The sequence below is a fragment of the Puntigrus tetrazona genome, chromosome 9 (genome assembly GCF_018831695.1).
Source record: "Puntigrus tetrazona isolate hp1 chromosome 9, ASM1883169v1, whole genome shotgun sequence".
Classification (NCBI taxonomy): domain Eukaryota; kingdom Metazoa; phylum Chordata; class Actinopteri; order Cypriniformes; family Cyprinidae; genus Puntigrus; species Puntigrus tetrazona.
The window spans coordinates 23,729,480-23,752,549 of NC_056707.1; positions in this window are offsets into that span (position 1 = coordinate 23,729,480).

A 23,070-nucleotide genomic window follows, 5' to 3' on the forward strand; every position below is an offset into this window, starting at 1 on the left:
CTAGAATAAGCTGCAATTTAGGCCAGACTTTATGCCATCGGCTTAGACTTTAAGTCTGGCTAAAAGAGACTATACGCATCCCCAACCCTTTTATTTTTTGGCTAAGTATTGTTGGCTAATTTGCCACCAGTAAATTCCAAAGATAATCTTGTATAATCTATATATTTCTTTATATATACTTTTAAAAATTTGAAATTTATCATTGTGCAGTTTATCTCAATCAAACTGCAATCAGATTATTTTGTCTAAGTTTAAACATAACTTTAAGAAACATACTAGAATTACATACTAAACATGATTAAAACATTTTTGGTATATATATATATATATATATATATATATATATATATATATATATATATATATATATATATATATATATATATTTAGAGAGAGAGAGAGAGATGGAATGGTTCATAACAATAATTTGGATACCGTTGAGAAATAGAGTTTGCATATTTACAGATTTATCCGCATTTTAATTCCTTCAAATTAGTAGAAAATGCAAAAGCACTCCAATTCCTCTGCTTGCGATCAGTCATTGACTCTGACAAGTAATCACCCGACCTTTAATCCCAGGCTGTAGTGTTTTGACATGTTTTCCATGCTGTGCCTTCAAGTGGACACCCTCCGCAACAGGCGTCGACTCATTGTTGCCATGTGCGAGAGTGTGTGTTGAGACTGCTTTCAGCAGGTGCACTATTGTTCCCCTAAGTCTGGAGCATTAAGGGAGAGCTCTGACTTATGTCAGGCAATGACTTATGACAGGCAAGCCGAGCAATCACTGTCTCGTCTATTTAGTTTTCCACTCGTCCTGAAAAGTCAACCGATACTCGTCTTGCTTTCATCATTTTTCCAGCGCTCATGTTGTCAGACCCTGCGCGGGCAATTGTATAACATGATAGCGCATCTTCTCGTGTCTCTCGGCCTCACGTAGGATTTTTAACACCGCTCGGGAGGTTCATTTCGATAGAATGATCCCCCAGGGCTTCTGATTTGGGCTTGCCAGGTTTCGATAATGGACAATCCCCACCCAGATCTCCTTGGAGCCACTCTGACTAATATAAACACCTGCTCGCTTTTGTTTGCTTTTTTGGGGTTTTACTCTCCTATTTCCAGCTCCACTTTGCATCGGGAGTGCGTGTCCTAACTTAACTAGCTATATATGTCCATAAAAGTCCACTTCCAGGTTTTAAAGGTTGATGCCAGCATGACGACAATACGCTAGATTCACTGTAATCAGGTTAACAGACATTCGTTTTACTAAAAATGAACTTGCATGTCATTCTGAGTCCATTTTAATGTCTTTCTTTGTATCACATGTAATAAAGTGTTATGCACAATGTCCACACTTCTGTACTTAGTAATTAGTAATTGATGCTTTTATTGGTTAAGTATGAGCTTTTGCACTATGATCTCATTTTGTGGGAAAGATAATGGAATAAGAACAAGTAAATGGTGTAAAATTTGTGGTTCTTGGGTTAATTATTTCTTTAACATCTGATAATCTCTTTAAATAGACTTGCATTTAATTTTTCCTCAGCAAAGCATTGGTTTTGGAGAGAGATGGTGTAGAATGATAGAGGTTAATCCAACAGGCCTACTTGGCAACAGATGTATTGATACAATTACACAACTATTATTTTTAATTTTCACAATTAGTGTAATTTGTCAGTTTAAGATGTCAAGTTACATGCTTGCAATTTGTACAGAGCTTTAGATTTATTTGCCAAATTAAAGCCAGGGTCATTATTATACGGCAATGATACTGCAGTGTTCACTAAAATCCAACTTTATCCAGGTTGCATAAGCTGTTGTTTTTGAAAGTTTAATGTACTCTGGATTCTTTTTCCTCAGATATTATGTTAGGCAATACTAATTTCCAATAAATCTCCTTGTGTTTCTTACGTTCCTCGCTGATGGATCTGTGACTGGAATTCATAATATATTTTACAGATTTTTACAGCTAGATAGCAATCAAAGCACACGGTAAGAAATCATCAACTTGAGCTGTCATTTCTGCACAGGCTCTTAATAATGAAGTGCAGATTGTCGTCTTGAGTGAGAAAAAATTAAACAATGGCGTAATGATAGATGTGGATTCTTCCTGAATGCTTGATGAAGACCAACAAATATTACTACCCTGGAGTGCTTGATATAATAAATGAACAGATAGTCATTTGTCAGCTAACTTTGTACGCTGACCTGACTAATATGCGTGAAACATTTTAGTTCTGACAATTTGCAGAAAATAATAATTATGGCGTTTTAACAATCAGGTTTGCGTGTGTGGCTTTTTGCGTTTCAAAATCTATGAAGCAATGTACAGGGCGTCTTAACGTATTTGCATTGACTCTGTAACCTAAACAGATACCCAAGTACATTAATTTACGTCTACGCCGTCTGACAGAACATACCATCTATCAGCTGCAACTTTCCTTCTGTTGATCCAGATGAATCACACTGTTTATTTGCTTTAAGCCGTCTCACAGTATTGGATGTCGTAAGACATTCCCTGATGTGCTTAGCTATTTGCTTTTTCAGTAATGTTTTGTGATGTTGCATGAATGAAAACTAATTAATCACTTAAATCGGCCAAAACATTCTTTCCATTTGCGCTTTTGCTGTTATATTGTTGGTTGTGTTTGTTTGGTTAGATGGAAATTGCATTCTAGTGGTGAAAAAAAAAAAAAAAAAATTTAACTGTAGGAACGTTATAAAATGGTTATGTTTAAGCAAATATTAACCATTATGAAGATATGTAATTATTAAAAAATAACACTTTGAAGCCTGTGAAAGAACAATGCAGTCGTGAAATGGTATCATTTTAAATGGCAGTATTTAAACTCATTTTCTGAATAGGAATAGCATCATGATCATTTTATTAACTAAACCAATTAAAGTAATTTTATTTATTTAAATAAGGTTTGCAAAAGATATAAATATGGCATGAAAAAGACAACTACAAATGTTGTTTAATAACTGATGGAAATAAATTGAATTACTTTTTTAATTCTATAAAAACTAAATTAAAATAAAAATTTTAAATATCTGTATAGTTTTTGAAAATCTAATTTAAAAGTAATTTAAAATATCAAAAATTTGAAGTACTAAAATGACAAAAATAATAAACTGAATATAAATATTAGAAAAATAATGCAAATTAAAAATTACATAACAAACAAAAAATGCTAACTTTTTTTCTGCAGTTTAATTCAAAATATTAAATGTAATTAAAATAGTACCGATTCACACAATTGTTGATATTTGCCTGTATCCAGAGCATATTATATTACTGTAATATCTGAATTCCCTTATTATTTTTCGTGGAATGATACAGTGCAGATATTTGAGTGACTAACCGTGTCAGAAAATAAACCTCTTTTTCTCTGCTTATTTTCTTTGCTGAGCAGAAACAGACATTTCCCCATTCGGATCTTACTGCGCTATATTAAGAAACTTCAAGGCAAGCATCATTGACAACAGCGAACACTGCTACGATGAGCCTAGTGGAAAAAACAGCCCACAGGGATATCTCATAGTTAATGATTTGAAGCAGAAACGTGGGCACAAAAGGCACATTTTGGCCTTTATTTCAATTAAAAACAAAACCATTTTGTATAGTAAAGGCAGAGCCCATAGATTTGCCAGCCCATATACTGTACAAAAGAAAAGTTGCCATGGCTAAGCTCAGGGCCTCATTTAAATAAATACAGGCCTTTGAAAACTGTGCCCTTTTCTTTTGTTACTCTATTTTTGTTCCATGACTACGGGTTCCCTGCCTCAAACAGAAACTGTCAATGTTATTTCAGAGTTTCACTGTTTTTGATCCAGTTGGGTATTTATAGAATAAGACAAACGCATGTCAGTTATTCTTAGTACAAACACAAATCCCAGCAGGCTGACTAATGGAGCACCATCAGCTGCCTGATAATAAGTTCAGGGTAAGGTGAAGCTTATGAAGATAAGAAAAGTCAATATAGGTTTACACTGAGGCTTGCCTTTGCCTTTTGTACCTGGCAAATGAATCATCAAAATGAGATTGTGAAGCTGGAATGGAAACCCAGACTCAGACCAGTTAACTTAAAGAAACAGTTCACCAAAAAAAATTAAAACCCTGTCTTTATTTACTACGTGTGTGTTGTTTCTGTGGAACGTGCAATTTGAAATTTCAAAATAAAGGTTCCATAGGATTTTCACAGCAATAGATGAAGCATTTTCGGTCCCAAAAAGACCTTTTCATTACACAAATATTTAAAAAAAAACCTTTTTCACTTTAAATAATCTGCATGTATGCATGTATAATTATTTATCTGCATCAGAAAGGTTCTGTTGTTGTTTAAAGGTTCTTCATGAAAAACCACGAATGCCAATAAAGAACCTTTGTGTTCAGGAATGTACTCTCAAATAAAACTGAAGTAGAAATTCAAACCTTCATTGAAAAACAAAAATTGGATTTACTTGAAAAAAACTTGGAAACAATTCTCAATAATAAAAGGCTAGTAAATTTATTTCCATAATTACAAGTTAAGTTTATTTGGGAATTTCAAGTAATTTTTACTAGTGTTTACTAGTGCATATTAATGGGTCATTTTGAGTTGAAAATGAAGTCCAGATGTTACAAAACCTAACAACAAATGCAACTATAAAACAATGCAAATACTACTCAAAAACAGTGAAAATTTGACTTTTTTAAATTCTTCATACCCCAGTGCATGATGTGGGATCATAACTTTGATATGTACTTAAAGAAATATTGCAAACAATTCCAAGTAAATTATATTTATAAATCCAAACATTAATGTAAACAAGCTTAAATTGAGTGCTAGTATAGAATTTACTTTATTGTTTTAATTCTTACCTGGACTACATTATTTAATCCAGGTTGAAATTACATTTGTTTTTATGTGGTATTTACTTGACCATAAAATCACTTTTTGCAGTATAGTGTGGAATCTCAAAATTATTACTTTCAACTAGAAAATGTAAAGGCGAATAAACAATTCCAAGATAAATAAATCTTATAAACCCCTAAGCCTTTGAACTCCAAATATGACGAAACAGGACATTAATCGCAATTATTTTATTGTAATTATATCTATTTAAGAAGAATCAGATTTTTTTCATAACATAAATTTATCTTTATCCATGAACATATGAAACACATTTTGGTTCATGGTATCAAAAAGGTTGAAAATCCCCATTTTAAAGCCCAAGGTACTGTAACTCACTAAGTTGAAGACTGGAGAGGTGTGGGTGTACAAGACTTCTCGATGTTTGACAAGTCACGGCCCTTCATCTCAGTGTAGAAAACACAAACACCAAAATATTGGGTGTCACTTTTCGCAAGCCTTTGAATCTCACATCAGGGGGATTAAGTCGAGCGAGAACATCTGATAAGAGCAGTTGCATACTGTACGTGGTGTAAATGGCACAGGAATTTCAACATGATTGGGCTAAAACGTGTTTATGCTATGGTAATGGGATGTGAAGATGGATTGTTGATCTGATAGCTTCCTCGGGGGGTGTCACATTGACACATACCAGGCATTTTGATGCAAGTTAGAAGCTCTCGAAATGGAAATAATCCAGAGGTTTTGTAAAAGAGCTGAAGAGGATACGCCGTTGTGAGATGAATTGGAAGGGACAGCTGACACACTGACCAATGCAGCTGAAAACCCGGAGGGACTCCCAAACGTCACATTGTCCAACAGAAGCCATAGATCTGGTGGAGCACTGACAACATGTTGGATTCATCGAGGATGTCCTTCTCAAGAAGAACAAAATACGAGAAGAAAAATACGTTGACTGTTGCAATGTGGATTAAATATCTATAAAAAAGTGAATTCTTTAAATATTGACATGCACTGTCAGGATTTCTTTACTGGTATCAATGGTTCCATGAAGATCTTATAAGCTAGTAAGTGCTAATAAAATTCTTGTTTTAGCTTAGAGCGAGTACTCACTAGGTGTTGGAACAAAGCCATTGATTGCACCGTGAAGTCGACTATTATACAAAGTGTTTTGAAACACTCCACCTGGTGCTATCCATCCTGCAAAAACACCTGTATATATTTATAGCCTTCTAGAGAAATTCCATGCATCTAAACAGCACACACAGCTTACCAAATATTTTACAGAAGATATTATTGTTGTTCTTCAAGTGGAACACCACTTATCACTTACACTGGTGATTTCTGTATTGAGAGACGAGCATGTGCGATATTTACACGATGGACACGTGTGCTGAAAGGGTGAAGGGGTGGGCATGTTTTTCTGGAGCTGAGAGTGAGGTCATCCTCAAGGTCCCAGTGTCCCTGCTCGCCATCCTGCAATCAACTGATTGACTGCTGCCCTAAAAGCTTCTGCTTAACTTTCATTCCCAAGATACTCCAAAGGTTTGCGATAAACTGGCATAACGTCATGGCTGTCTGGGATCGTTTGAGTGCCTGCTCTTTCTAGGATATGGACTGGCTGTAGACTTTAAAGGGATAGTTCAACCAAAATATACTTTCAGTCATCATTTACTCATCCTCAAGCTGCTGTTCAAAAATATATTTTGAAAAGTAGAGTCGACTTTCATTTTTATATTTTTGAAAAATAATCGACTTTCAGCTGTTTTGAACATTCATAAAGACATCTCATTTTGTTCTCAACAGATAAAAGACACTCATTAATTAATATTTACACTTACATTTGGCAGACACTTTTATTAGAATTTCAATAAAAATTAGAATTTCAAGAAAATTCAAAACACCCTACTGGGAACTGAATTAGGATTTGAATCAGAATGATAGGAAATGGAACATACTAAAATCATCAGGTCTTGGAATTTAAGTGTTTGATTTGAATTAAAAACAGTGTATTTTGCATCCTTTTTCCTAGCTATAAATGTCATATATAGAGTAATAATAAATAAACAAATAAAAAATAAAAATAAGTTTCTTATGCTCACCAAGGCTGCATTTGAGCAATAATACATTAAAAGTAATATTTATGCACCAATAAATGTTTTTGATTTGAAAATTTTTTGTATGCATACAAATATATGTATATATATTTATTTATTTTATTTTATTTTATATTTATTTTACACACACACACACACATATATATATATATATATATATATATATATATATATATATATATATATATATATATATATATATATATATATATTTTTTTTTTTTTTTTTTTATTATTATTATTATTTTTTTAATTATTTATTTATTTACTTTTTTTCAATCCATCCATGGCTTTCTGAGACTATCATGGAAAGCAGTATAAAAATACACATCTCTCTCTATTTCGACCAGACCAAATAGACAGTGTGGATTTTAATCACTCTTTATATTGGAGAAAGATTGAAGCAGCTTTGTGTAAAGCAGCGTGGGAGTCACATTGTCTGTCGGAGCTGCGCTCAGCATGAACTCTGAGCATTGCTCATTGCTTAGTTTATACATTCAGGGTTTTGTGTGGTGCCATCATTTTAACACTCACTTTGTTTAATATTGTTGGATAAGGTTTCATAAACTTCAACTATGCACGAAATGCTTCTACGGCAAAATTAGGACAGAAATAACAATTCAAAACAAAACCGACGGTCAGCTTTCTCTCATCCTCGGAATAAGGCTCGTCCAGAAGTCGTGACATTGTGTTTTAACGTTCTTCTGGTTTTCTTGCATGATTTGGTACTCACACAGATGGTGCTTTAAACAGAAAATAAATGATGGTTTTTCCACACACAAACATGGATACAGTTTTGACTAAGGCAGGGTTTTAATCTGTATTTGCTTTCTTGAACTATGGGTTCACTGCAAGGTCTGATAAAACAAGGAATTCATCTACTTTTATATGTTGTCACAGAATTTGAATATTTTCCCTTCTATTATCGGCCAACATCTACAAACTTCCCCAAAATCTCCTTACACCTCTAAGCCTGCTGAGTAGGCTGCGGTTATAGACACAGATGCGTATCTTATTCTGATTCTTTGTAAAACCACAAACTTCTTAACTTCAAAGCGATTACCACTTTGTGATATTACTCTGATGATCTTGATTTTTAGCCTTTCATAGCTTAATTTCTGTAATCTTCTTTCATAGTTGTGTATTTAAAGAAATAGTGCAAAATTGAAGGATTTTGTAACCATATACTCATATTCATGTAATTGGAAACCATTTTTTCCACACGTTTGGTGCTACATTAAATAATGAGAATGATCTTTCAAATAAGATATCATACGGTATACAATACTTTCAACTGTGCTTTTGTCTTTTTTTCAGAACTTGGCCATATAAATAAGTACCCTATTTTTATGTATGGAAAAGATCATCTTAAATATTCTGCCTAACATCTTCTATTGTGCTTCACGAAGAAAGAAATTAATAAGGAATGCAGATGACATGCGGGTAAGCTGCCGAAAATAAAATGTTCATGTTTGTGGTGAGCTATTCCGTCAATTTCAGAGGAAATTCCACAAAAGAAGTTGCACTTGCAAGCCAAAGTAACCCATAGGTCATCTGAAATTTTTCTGGAAGTCCGTGTCGGAGCATTGAGGATTCACATATTCATTGAAGTCCAAAACTAGCATGACCCGGGCAGCTTGTTTAGACTGGTGAAATCTTTACAGCACAGCATTTTTTTCCTCAGGGCCAAAGATAACAAACAACGGAAGCAATGTTAAAATTTCCTCCCTTTAGGTGGACCAGAGCTCATCCTGAACAAATTGGGTAGAAAAAAAAACAGGCTCCATATGTCATTAGCCCTGCTATATACTACGTCAATGTAATGGAGCCTCGGAGTACTTATAGGAGACAGGCGTTATCCCGTGCTGAAATATGGTGCACTCTCTAATCCCAAACATGTTCTGTCATTTTATGATGAGGTGTTCTGAGGTAGGGCTGATTCTAAAGAGTTTATGAAAGAAGAGCAGCAAAGGTTGTTTGCTCAGTAAAAAAAAAGAGGTGGTTTTTAATCAGTATTTATCTTGTTTTCCTGTAAAACAACTAAACATCCTTATAACAAGATAAATGTACTTGAGAAGGCTAAATGTCTGCAAATTAGCTTGGCACTGAAAATGTATTATGTTTTAAGGATGTTTAGATATTTGAAGCAAGGCATACATACAAATAAAAAGGTTTTTTTCGTTGTGTGAATAAAAGATTGGAAGTGACTGAATGGCTAATGCAGGAAATAGTGCTCAGTGTACATTAGAATTGTTTATTTTTTATTTTATTTGTGCCTGTAATTCACTGATAAAGCAGCGTTTGTGAACCCAGTGCTTTGCGTACAGCATTTCTTGTCTTTTTCGCTCTAAAAGTAGCAACTAGTGGCCAAGAATTAGCAATTTCATTCAGACCAACAAAAAAGAACAACAAGTGCACGGGCAATATGCTGTTTCAATGGCTTGGGACTTGTTCAGAGTCAATCTTTGTTGACTCTAATAACTTTATAAAAGGTGCACGTTCAGATTTAAATATTTGCTGGATGTTTTCATTCACTTAGAGCTGTGCTGCACACTGTATAAAAGGCAAATAAAAAAATCCATAATAGGGTCACTTTAATATAGAATATAAAACAATCATATTATCTGACTGATACTACTTGAGTAGATGTCAAGACCTTTTAGCCAATCAGAAACACAATTATTTTATTTGCTGAAATGCCATTGGAAGGCGGGTTTCAGACAGTGGGCGTGTTGTTAAAAAGTAGCAAAATGCTGAAAAGTTAAATGGTCAAAAGTCTTAAAAAAGCAAGAATCCATATAAAATTCTTAGCTGCTAATCTATATGTATTGTAGGGCCTCTCAGCTGTAAAGTAATGCTAATCTTAGTGGGGTATTAAGAAGTTCAACTAACAGCAGTAGTGGCATTACTGTGATTCAGTTCAATGTTGATTCATTTCGGTTCAATAACAATGTTGATGTTACAAAATTCATCAATTATAAACTCGATTGAGTTATGAATCAGGAGAAAATAGTGTCATTATTCTTCTCAGTTCAAATTCTGTTCTCATCCACCTGTGTCACTGGCATTGAAATAACCACATAAGTTAATAATAGGTGTCTTTTAAAGAGACATTTATTATAAGTTATTTGAATTGTAGCTGATTTATTTTAGTCGATTCAACTACTTTTCGGCCCGATGGGAAGTAAAAGTTTAAAAAAGCTAAATCTAGCTTTTCCAGCACTAGTCATGTGATAATAATACAACATTTTATGCACACAGTATTTTGTCTCTCTCTGGCCATAATGTTGGTTTTGGGCTTTCATTCCAGTTGTCTTCAAGTGAAGAGGTCTCCAAGACTTTGACAGGGGAACCACTCCTCAAACAATAGAGACTTCACGGCTCATTGAGGCCTGCTGGTGCATGTAATTGGGAAGAGATGTGCATTCCCTCCCAAAAAACATAAACACAGCGCAACTTCAGCTTTAAGCAGCACGATAAAGCTGTCCAAACGTATAGACTGGACCAGCACCACCCGAGAAGTCAACTGTTCAACTATACATTTTTTTCAAATAATAGTTTTTAATTGTTTACATATACACGTATGAGTCATCTCTGAGTGTAGGATTTTAACGCATGCATTTTTCAAAGGTATTGAATGTATCGTTTTCAAAGTATTCAGTATAACGATGATCTTTGCTCAGTCATCACTCTGGAAGGTCTTTATGTCATTTAGTTATCCACCATGTCTCTTCATACTTATGCTCTCTTAAACATTTGGTCAGGATGAATGAAATATCGCTTGTAGTATTAGATGACAGACCTTGACAGATGAGTCCACACTATTTTTGTTGGCAGGGATGACTCACAATGAAGAGATATTTTAACAGTTCTCACATCCAGACTGCTCGTGGGGTCTAAAACAACATGTCAGATGAGATTGCTGGCGGAGGGGATGTCCTGCGAGCATTAAGTCTTTTGACTGATAGAGGCCTGTCTGTTTCAGGTTAAATTAGAAGACATGCTCCACAGGTGTCCCAGTGATAAATGTTCCAGAATCCTGAGCCTTTCACAACAATCTAATAGAGGGGAAAAGAGAGAACTGCATTTTGTAAACAACTGTTTTAAAGGGATTCAATTCACTTCAAGTTTATTTATGTATTGCTTTTCACGATGCAAATCAGCTTTACGGGAAATTAAGTTTCTACAATATGTGTATATCTATTGTAGAAAATTAAAGTATTGATCTAATGGCAAAATTTGGTAATTCTGTATTGTAATATCTGTATGGGATAGCTTAGCCAAAACGTCTTGTTCCTAACCCATATACTGCTAACTACAGGAGTCCAACCACAGTCTTCTGAAGCCATATGATAGCTTTGTATGAGGAGCATTCAGTTTAGGCCTTTCACTAAATTTAGTTCTGAAGATCTTTGAACTGACATGACAGTTGTAAGTTAAGTTGTAAGTTAGATAAAAGCACCTGCTAAATTAAAAATGTAATGTCATTTGGTTATGAAACTGATAGATGATGATGATGCTGTTGATAGATAGATAGATAGATAGATAGATAGATAGATAGATAGATAGATAGGGACTTTAGTTGATGTTAACTAATGCAATTAATGCAGTTTCTGTAAAGTGTTACTAAACCATTCTCTCCCCCAAATTAATGCAGAAAATATGAAAAGGTGTGTAGATTCTGCCTGGGCTTGATTTTTTTTTCTAAATCAGTCTATTGTTCTTTCATAAGCACTAGTTGTGAAAGATGTGCACACGTGCTTGATGTGCTTATCTAATATGATAAGAAGCCATAATTGGCACTGGAAATATTTTATAGATTCAATATTTTAAGATGATTAATACCATAGATTGCACACTGACACAATGCGACTTATTGTAAGGGTTTGTTTCTTTAAGATGAGTCCATCTTAGGCATTATAGCTGTAACAAAAGTGAATCCACTTCAAGAATATGAGTAATCCTGCTGCGTTGATGGATCCGACGGGAACAGAGTGGAAATGAAAGTTTGATTTACGAGGCTCGTTTTGGCATTCTGGCCCTTCAGAATCTAAATTCCCATTATCTGAAAACAGCAGACCTCTCGAACACTCCCATTTTAACAATCCTGGATCAGGCTCCAGGAAGTGAGGCCTCTTCTTCTGCCATTCCTGCTAGAGCTCGTCAGGGCTAATGAACACAGACAGGCCAGACAAGGGGTCTGAGGACTGCGCAGTGTTAAAAATCTTGTTAAATTTATGGCAAAAATACTGGCAGCTGTGGTTGCCAGTAATTCACAAGAAAAAGCTTGATGCCATTTTTGTGCCTGTATATATTTTACAATTTATTTCCAAGTATGCAGTATTATTATAAAATGAAGCATGTAATTTACGTGCCACAGGTGCCATGGAATTGCGAAGATCCTGATTGTTTTCACAGTTTTCACAAACAAGAAATAATAATAAAATGGTCACATGATTCCACACAGAGCATGTTTTACCTTTTGTTATTTATTTTTGGTATTATTATTTTTTAAATTATGTAATTTTTAGTTTCTAAAGCAGTTTAACAACATTTTAGCTTAAATGCATCTGATAGGATGCATAGATATTTATCTATACTATACTATACTATACTATACTATACTATACTATACTATACTATATATCTACAGTATTTGCAATTGTATAACTTCATAACTTCTTTTCCGCAAAATAGTTTCAATTAACAGGTTCAGTTCACTAGTTTGTTTACATGGCCGTGCAATGATATAAAGTTTAAGCAATTTTATTATCAAAGCATCCAATAACGATGTCGACACTGGTATTCGTTTTGCATCCCTTGATTTGCAACCTTTCAGCTAAAAACTTCTCCACTTTTCTACTCCAGAAAAAAAAAGTCACCTCCAATTTTTTGGATGAACTATCCTTTTAACTAACGTTAACGAATGTAAAATATCCGACCAATGAACGAACAGAAACAATCGAGCGTTCCAAAGCTAATGCGTTTTTACGCAGTATCTCCCAGCTTCTGCTGTTTGTTTTTAGGTCTCTTTAAAAAAAGAAGAAGAAAGCAGATGTGCGTTTCGATGAGGTAATGCACCGAGCTGCTGGAATGGAAGTGCCGAGGCGCAAGGGGTCAAATGGATTCCCGACAGCGCGCGAGCCGTACTGACAGTGAGGGAATGACATCATAGCATCTCACTGATGTGCCCTTTTAAGGAAGCTGCCGGCAGGGGAGGCGGATGAAGCACTTACTGCCGAAGTCTGGCTGCTGCACGTTACACACAATGTGATTTATCCATGAGATGGACAGTGTGCAAGCTCGCTCTTCCGAAAGCAGGCTTGTGTTCTTTTAAAAAATGCATTCATTCCTTTTCCGCTCCGTCTTCAGTCTCGTAAACTTTCGTGGCCCTTTCAAGTGCCACCGAGGCGGTGTGTGCGTCCTTCGCAGACCTGCTCCAACCCTCAGCCTGCTGTGCCATTGTGTCCGCTCTCAGCCCGCAGACAATGCCCGCGCTCCAGGAGCGACCGGAGTGCCAGCATTTTTAATACAGCCCTGGGTGCACCGATCAAACCCAGAAGCTGGAACCTTCCCTGACACCTGCAGCTTCACAGCATCCTACCAGAACACAGTGTAATCAGGCCACATCGCCGCCTGGCAGAGCCATGCAGGATTTGACAGTAATAGCACGCTAGCATCGCAACGATGGATAAATAAGTGCTGGCGAAGGCAGAGAAACCAGGTTATAATCATAATGGATTACTGTTTTGATACAAAGAGAAAGACACTTCTGTTTTAGCAGTAATGTTGCATTTAGAAGAGTACACAGTGTGCTGGTAATAAAACATATTATGCACCAAAAAAAAGTTCAAGACGAGGTCCACATGCTCTCACGCTGAGGCACAGTTTTTGTACTTTTGAGTGCTTGCCATTCAGCTCGTGATGCTTTAGACAGTTCACAGTGCAACTTTGCAGAAATTTTAAAGCTGCATGACACATAAAAAAGTGACACATATGCATTAGCGAATGCTTTTGTCTGACTTACATTTAAGGTAAAATCTTAAAAATAAAGGTTCTTTTTTGAACCTTGAATTCATGGAACCATTTCAATGCACAAAAGGTCCTTTTATTAAAATAAAGGTTCATTAAATTATTCAATTGTTCCTAAGAACAGTTCACTGAGGTTATTTAGAGAACCAAAAATACTTCATCTTTGACTACAATATCCATTACAGATTTTGTTATACTGTATTTGCAAGACTTATTACACTTGAACCGAAACTGCTTTTTTTTTTTTTTTAACGCTAAACAATGGATATTAGCTTTTTGTTTTTCTAGGTTGTGGCCTCTCTAAGAACACTGACCTTTGCACATGCACTTGCCGAAGACTTCCCTGAGTCCTCGAGGAATAAAAAGTTAAGTTTTCCATTATTCTGGCAATAGAACACCAGGTTATAAAATATTAAAAAAGAAGTGTCTGCTAAAAGAGGTTATATAATGCTAATGGTGGAGGAATTTGCAGCTAAAATGTCTCTCTTTTCCTGCCTCCCTCCCTTATTCTACTTTTGTGAACAAGGAAAGGAAGAGAGAGTTCAAACCGGGTGAAGCCATCAAACGACAGAGATATCTGTCTTAGAGATCGCTTCTCCACCTTCATTATCAATTATTCATTTTGGGATGAGGTCACCAAGCAAACAGACAAAATAGTCAAACTTGCACCATCTATCCCAGTAAAGGAGCCATTCTGACACATTTGGGTTTGGATGGCATCTGGAGTGCTGCAGACTTCCATCTTTGCCATCAAATGGTCCTCAGCCCTGGATTTGTTTGCACATATGCCTTTCACTTGTTTTGTCATTAGACATGGGCAGGTTGTCTAACTGGATAATCTCAAAGGCTCTGTTCCAAAAAGTTTAGGAGACATTATTTTGGCTTTTTTTTTAGGCAGCATTGCACATCCTTCACAAAGAACACAATCCCAGCTCAGTGAAATAATATATATATATATATATATATATATATATATATATATATATATATATATATATATAGAGAGAGAGAGAGAGAGAGAGAGAGAGAAAAAATAACTGAAAAGCAGGTAAACACTAAATGGGCCTGTTACTGTTGTAGAGGATAAACCTGTAGCCTGTTTTTTTTCTTTTTTGTTTTGTTTTTGTTTTTTGGTCCGTGCTCTATTGTTTGTGCCACACAGAAGTTTGTCATTACTTTTCTGCGTCATATGGTTGAAAAAGACAGAAATAGACCGTAGTATCCTTTTTAGTTGCTGCTGTTGTAAAACTCTGAAGCCAAAACCCATAAAACGCCTGTGCTATGTCACATACAGATTGTCTTCAGTGCGTCAGTGTAACAGAGCCATGCGAAAAGGAGGATCTGCGCGTAACTTTATCTGATATCCACAGTAGTTAAGCACAGAGTCGCTGTTTAGTGCTGAGGATGAAATTACACTCATAAAAAAGATCATTACAAGAAAACTTCTCTGCAACCCTGCTGGCTGGGTGAACTAAAGCTCACAGCCGTAACTTTACTAAATGATACTGACATTTACTAAGTCTGCTGAAAGCATTGAAGTTGAGTTAAACTGATACATTCCATTAGAAGACATCAATGGAAAAGAGAAAAATAATCCATTATGGATGAGCCAGCATCTGGCCTGCCAGTCTTATTTGATTTTGCATCTCAGTTTTTGCAAAAATTAATCTCTAGTTTTTTCTTGGCATTGATTTTTTTTTTTTTAAACATTTGGTTTTAGGTTTTAGGACAACTGTGATTAAATGTTTCGATCCAAGCATATCCTTACACAATGTTGTGTTTGGGGTAAAATCTTCTTCATACATCTTTACTTCATTTTCTATTCAAAACCGGCTACACATATTTTGTTGCGCTATAGATGTTCATTAGATGCTGTGCATTTTTAATTTTACGCTCTGATCCTTTCAAATCTTTTTTGTTGTTGTTATGAGGGTCTTTATCCCTAATGAAACAAAAGTTCATTGTTCACTTTTTATGGCGCTTGCAGTATACAGATGTACAATGGAAAATGAATGATTGCTTCACCAAGGGGGCCATGGCGTGCAAAACAATGACAATTAAGGGAGGGAGGAGGGTGATGAACACTTCCGAAGCTAAGTGCGAATGTGAATTGAGAGTTTAGCAGCTTGACGAACAGATGTGCAAATAAGAAGAACAGGGGTGGTGGGTCAGGGGACATATAATTATCCCTCAAAGATGATCAGATGTGTGACATCAGACGTACACAGAAGGTCAAACTTAAATAATGTTAAATCTATGAATGACTCATCAGTTTTAATAGCTGCTGTTGGCAGATGAAGGCTAAAGGACTGTAGGTGGCTATTACACACCCAATGGATTAGAACAAAAAAAAAGAAAGAAAACAAGAACGAAAGGGACTGCATCGAGTCATCTGTTTACATCAAAGCTGTCGTGATAAGAAATCCGGTCATAAATGAACAGGGTCCAAACTGAATGACAAAATTGGCTTGGGTGCACGATTACAACTTTGCCAGCAAATTTATTACGAGCCGCGACATTATGCACAGTTTAAATCAAACTGTAAGCATGATAATCTGACCCTTGCTGATGCAAGTGATGTGAGCAATTTCAATCAAACTGTACACTCAAGAAAACATCTGTTGTAAAACTTAAGATGAGTTTCAGCCTGGACAATTATTAGAGGTTACTCTATCTCGTTTCCTTAATCAGGGGTTTAGCTACAGTATGTGGATAGTATTTCTCATCTTAAGACACCAAACATTATCAAAAGCATGTTGTTATTATTATCAGTAGTAGTGGTAGTAGTAGTTGTAAAACGTTGTTTTCTCAATTCAGTGAAAATAATTAAAACATAAATTGCCAATTATTCGTTTGGATATGTTTTACCCAATGCTCGTATTTTCTAAACGGGCAAATTACCTAACCTTTCTCTTTTCAAGATGTACATGAGTTTCTTCATTGACAAAGATTGGGAGCTACATTTCTTGCTCACCAATGAGTCGTGTGGGTTAGTGTGTTTTGATTGTCATTGTGACGGCACCCATTCACTGTAATGCTAAATTTCTCCAAATCTGTTCAGAATGTACATCTTAAATGGCCTGAGGATGAGCACATTTTCATTTTTCAGGGAACTATTCCTTTAATAGAGTATTGTATATTCAAATGAGTCATGCAATCTTTCCAGTGCTGACACACCTCCATTTTATGCTAATTAGGATAATTCTAAATTGTATTTAAACATATTTAAGAATATTTGCTTCCATAATTAACAACAAAAAGTAGTTTTAAACAGAATTAAAGTAAATACTCTGATTGTAGCAGCAGTTATCCATCACACTTGATATTGCTTATATTCAATTACACTATTTCTTTATAAATTTCTTTTATTTTTTAATTATTTTTTATTTTAATTGTAAATTTAGCAATTTTATCATGCAGTTTTGAAATGTTTTCTTTTTGGTAATTTATTTCAATTTATGTTTATTTCAGTTATTTATTTCACTGTTAATTAAAATTTCAGCAATAATTATATTTTATTTTATCCCCAAAACCAAACTATTTTTAATCATTTTATTTTTAGTTAACACTATGATTCGTTGAATAATAGCTTAAGAGCATATTTTCACTCTTTTAAAACATAATAAGGGCACAATGTACTGTATTAATTTCCAATATGTATTTATAGCTGTATTTTTACTGCTCTCTATTTACAAAGTCTGTCAAATTAATATATCATGTTCTGGTAATTAGCTGCAAGTACTTTTTTCTGTTATTTATTTATTTTTATTTTTTTATATTGTATTGATTATTAGTGCATTCTTAGTCATTTTACTTTCAGGTTGTTGAAAGATTGGGACATGTCCACATATAGCTCTATTCATGCACAGGCCACCAAAAACGACGTCTGTCTCCGGAAATCACTCTACGTCATAAGAGGGAAATCAGCTCAGGTTCTCCAGAGATGTATTTGCTTAGAGAGGTGAAGCACGCATAGAGAGGCTCTTACATCCCCACCTGACATGTGGAGCGTTTCAAAGACTGCGGAAATGTCAAACGGTGTAAAACAATCTCTGAGAGAAAGGGGCTTTTGGGGAGAACAGCTTTAAAAATGTCACTGACTCTCTGAGAGAGATTAACCTGGGATCCAGTGATCAGAATTACCAAAGCCCACTGATAAAAGCTCTATAGAGCTGGCTTTTATTAGATACACCCGACCCCAGTGAAGAGAGCTGTCTTGAGCTCTGGAGCCGTCATCAGCTCTGATCGAACGCAGCCAAGTAACAGACAACCTGTGATATAAAGGAACTTTAGGAAAAGAGATGTTGGGAGATTAAGACCGTGATAGGACCCAGAGCAATAGTAAAGAGTCAAGTTGAATTTGGCTGGAATATAACCTCGGATGAATAGCCCTCTGTGGACTCATATTCAAACATCACATCCGAACAGATCCCAAGTGCAAGGATTTAGGGGAAAAGAGGCAGGTGAACAGAAAACAGGTTGTGTGGCAGCTTTTTGTTGTCATAAAAACCACTGTAAGCATATTGAGGTTAAATAGGGTCAATAAACATAATTAAGTAAAATAAATGTAGATATTTTAATTTGTATTGTGTGTGTGTGTGTGTGTGTGTGTGTGTGTGTGAGTGTGTGAGTGTGTGTGTATATATATATATATATATATATATATATACACACACACATATACATATACATACACACAATAAAAAAACTATATAATGTTCATAAATATAAAATACATAAATGATTGGTTTATGTAAGTGTGTAATGACTAGTGTCACTTTTTGTTTTTTTGGTAATCTTTGTGTTGAAATGTTGATATGTTGGATACTGCAGTAACCAGTGACACAACTGTCAGCATTCTAAAGCTACACCCACATTAAAGCAGACATATTTGACCATTTTAAAATGCTCGCTTTCACAATTACATTAAGTGTTACATACATACAAAAGTTGCCAGTACTCACTGAAAACACCTTTGCGGCACATACATAAAACATCGTAAAAACTAGCAAAAACGATAAAGAGACATAGACCAGACGTAGTAATATTCTTAAAACGTTTCTCTGGCATGATCATTTTATCATCATATATAGTCCTATATAATCCCACCACTCACTGGTGGTTCAATGTCGCACACAAAAATGTTATTCCATGCTTGTCTGTGAATGCAACTGTCATTATATTTTGCAACAAGACAGAAATTGCAAATAAACATTCTGTTGTAACAACATAAAAGTGAATAAGCAGGCACATCAATGCTGATACAACAATACATATACATATATATATATATATATATATATATATATATATATATATATATATATATATATATATATATATATATATATATACTGTATGTATATATATATATATATATATGTTTAAAACAAAGTTTTATAACTAATACATTCACAAGAGTATCGGTTACACAAAGATTTGGAACAGCCTTATGTAGTTTACAGAGTAAATCGTCACAGAACCTTCACTTTCAGCGACAGCAGCTCTCCTAAACACAAAGACGTGCGTTCAAAGCGCCCTGTCGGGTCTCATCTCCTCGAACGCAGGGGAAGAAGCACCTCAGCCCGAATTTAGAAAAAAGCCTCTCGTGTTTCATCACCTGTACAGGCCTGGTTACAATCGGCTCTGTGCTCGGAGCTCTTAACCACGCAGTCTCCGTGATGTCTGAGGGCTTGTGTTCACCCTCCGTCTTTAGCCGTCTCCCCTATAGATTAAGTGCTTAGATAGGAACAAGCACAGAAAAAGACTTTTCGTTTTGATGATGCCTGTCTGCGTGACTGTTTTCACACTTGGTCTGACAGTTACGATTACTTTTGATTCTGATTGTGCTTTTAGGCACATTGAGGGTGCAGTATGAAATATTGACAGTTAGTGGCACTCCTCTTCAAACTCGATGCGCACATGGGTTGCCAGATTGAGGACACACGGGGTTAGAATATAAGGCGACCCTTACACAGGGGACTGGATGTCAATATAATGCCAGGTTGACATTGGACATGACATTAGACAGATGTTGCATTTTTGTTGAGAATGTAAATGGGGGGGGCATAAATATTTGCAGCAGAGAGTAAGAGTAAGTAACTTTGTAACTACATGTCAACTAGCAGTCACTAGAGTATTTGTAGACTGTCTACTTAAAGGTCCCGTGGCATAAAAAAAATCACTTTATGAGTTTTTTTTAACATTAATATCAGTTTCCCCTAGCCTGCCTATGGTCTCCCAGTGGCTAGATGACCCAATATGGAATCTTCCCTTTATGTCATATGCTGTTGTTCGCTTGCTAATTTGTCCTGGGAAGTTGTTAACATGTTAATTTGCTGTTGCTAGGGTGTTCTAGTTTGTTGTTCTAATTTCACTGTTGTACAGAAATGCATCATACAAAGATGTAAAATTGTTCATTTTCTAGTGTGCGCTTAAAAGTTGCTAGCATGCTAATGTGCAGTTGTTCTATAGTGCTTTAGGTGAATAGTCGAACAGTTACTTACTGGACTTTACTTCCAAGATGCTAGTTTAATTGTGTTTTGGATGGTTTGGACACAGCTACTCTCTGTACTTTGCTTTCAAGATGCTAGTTTAGATGCTAGTGTTATTTAAATACTCATTAACACACAGTTAATTTACAGTTTCGAACAGTCCTCTGTATACATAACATCTGCAGACAGATTTTGTGTTACAGCCTGATAAGAATTATAGCATTTTCCAACGATCATTTTTATGATGCATTGCATTTATGACCCAGAACTTTCCAGGAACCAAATATTGTTAGCTGGGATCACCTTTTCAAGCGGAAAGCCGACCAAACAAGCTCTGACGTCAAACTGACTCACCGAAAGCGTGTGAAAGCGCCCTTTGATATTTTTCCAACAAGATTTAACAGCACTATTTTTTGTCTAGGACAAATTGTATCATAAATAAAATGATGCTGTAACATTAGTGAACAGCCAGAGTGTTTTATTGGACTACATAATATGACTTCATCCATAATTAAAATTTATACCTGCTGTATTCTCTGAAATGGTTGGTGGCCTCATCTCTTCCATCATATTCGAAGGAATCGGTGACAAAAACATTAGCAGAAATATCAGGGGAGGCTAGCAAATGGAGTATATGTGTGCAGTTTGGCGTTGGCGGTGATGACAGTGTTTGATTATTGAGATTACAGAGCTCATTAAAGCTCTGGGCCTGAAGCGTTACTTTAAATAAAAGCCACCCTGATACTGTATGTATTTTTATGAACATGTGCAAACATGCATAGCTTTTTATGCCCACTCAAGTTTCATAATGAGAGGTACTTAATCTTAATTACTGATGTCGCAACAACATTCTCTTTCACTTTTCTTTCTTTGCTTCTTTCTTTCTCTTTCTTTCTTTGCGGGTCAGTGAAGAGTAACCTGTTGATCATCAGCCTAATTTGAAATACTAAAAATCAAAACATCTCAGTGATTACATTGTGAAAAAAAAAAAAAAAAAAAAAAAAAAAAACACACACATATACACACACACACACATATATATATATATATATATATATATATATATATGTGTGTGTGTGTGTGTGTGTGTGTGTGTGTGTGTGTGTATGTCACTAATGACTTAAAATTAAAATGACAAAAACACAATAAGAGCGATATGACCAACAATAAGACCAACAAGACCAATACGGCGCATCAAATTCTCATGTGGTCTAAAATAGTAGGTTTCCAAATTTTCTGGAATAAATCTAACTTGTCATTGTTTCGTAATAAATCGTAATGTCTCTGTTTGTGTAATGTTCACCAGCTCACTAAGCCACACATCAGATGTTGGCACAGAGTCCAATTTCCACCTCTGAAGAATCAATCTTTTTTGCAAGAACCATAAATAAGGAGATAGACTGGTGTTCACGATGTTCGCACCAATTAAAAGAGAGGGTTCATAAATAACCCCAAAGGACATTACACATTTTACACACCTTGAACTTTTGAATGCTGCTTTATTTATTAGATCTCACTTTAAAAATGTTTTGTTGCGAAAGTGGAAACACCCTCTAACCTCTTCATCAAAAGAACAACCTGTTATTTGCGCATTTCACGTTCAGTTAGTCTGTAGCAGCACTATGATTCTTTCATGGGAACGATTCATGTTCGTTCTCTTAATGTGAATAAGCGATGTAGATAGCCAGTGCAAAGTTGCATTGAAACTCATAAATTACTGGTGATTCAGTCCATCAGTCTGTGGCTGGTGAAGAGAGGTCTCCTTTCAAAGCTCTGGTAATATTAAGGAGTTGCTTAGGAGAAGCATAGCCTGTGGGTAAAGTTTGCTCATACAGAATGGCTCCTTTCCAAAACCGAGTGAGCTAGCTGTTTATTGCCATACATAGACAGCATCCTAACTCAAATAAAACCTCTTAAATTATTATTTGGATTGCTTTGCATAGGCAGCAACTCTGTGCATCGTGCAAATAATGCTCCTCATGTGAGTTTCATTAAAGTAGTGATTTTGTCTCAGATGTTTCTCCTAGGTCCTCAGGAGACATCGTAATTGATACAAATGAGACAACTGTTGACATACAGTAAGAGTTCAGTGCTATAAACTGAATGTGGATAGTGCCTCAGAATGTTTGGTCTTGAAACAATTTCGATGAAAAATGAGTTCATATTGACATCTCAAGAGTTTCACTCTTAAAAATAAAAGGTTCTTTATTGGCAAGAACCTTTAACGTTCAAGGAACCTTTCTATTGCATAAAAGCCCATTGAAGTGGGAAAAGGTACTTTAGATCATTAAAATGTTTTTTTTTTTATTATTATTATTAAAGCTGCAGTCAGTAAGTTTTGCCTCTTTGTCGCCATCTATGCTTAAAAACCTGGTATTGCAGTTTCTTGCGGAATCATATACTATGCGTGGGTTGTTCTGCAGTGCGGCTCCAGCGCGGATGAATGTTTTGAGATGAATATGTAGCTGTCAGTCACAGCACCGTAGTGAATCCTGTACTTAGTAATCATATATTCTAAACTACGTCTTGGAATATATGACCCAAATAATATTTTTTACTGGATATTGTCATCTGA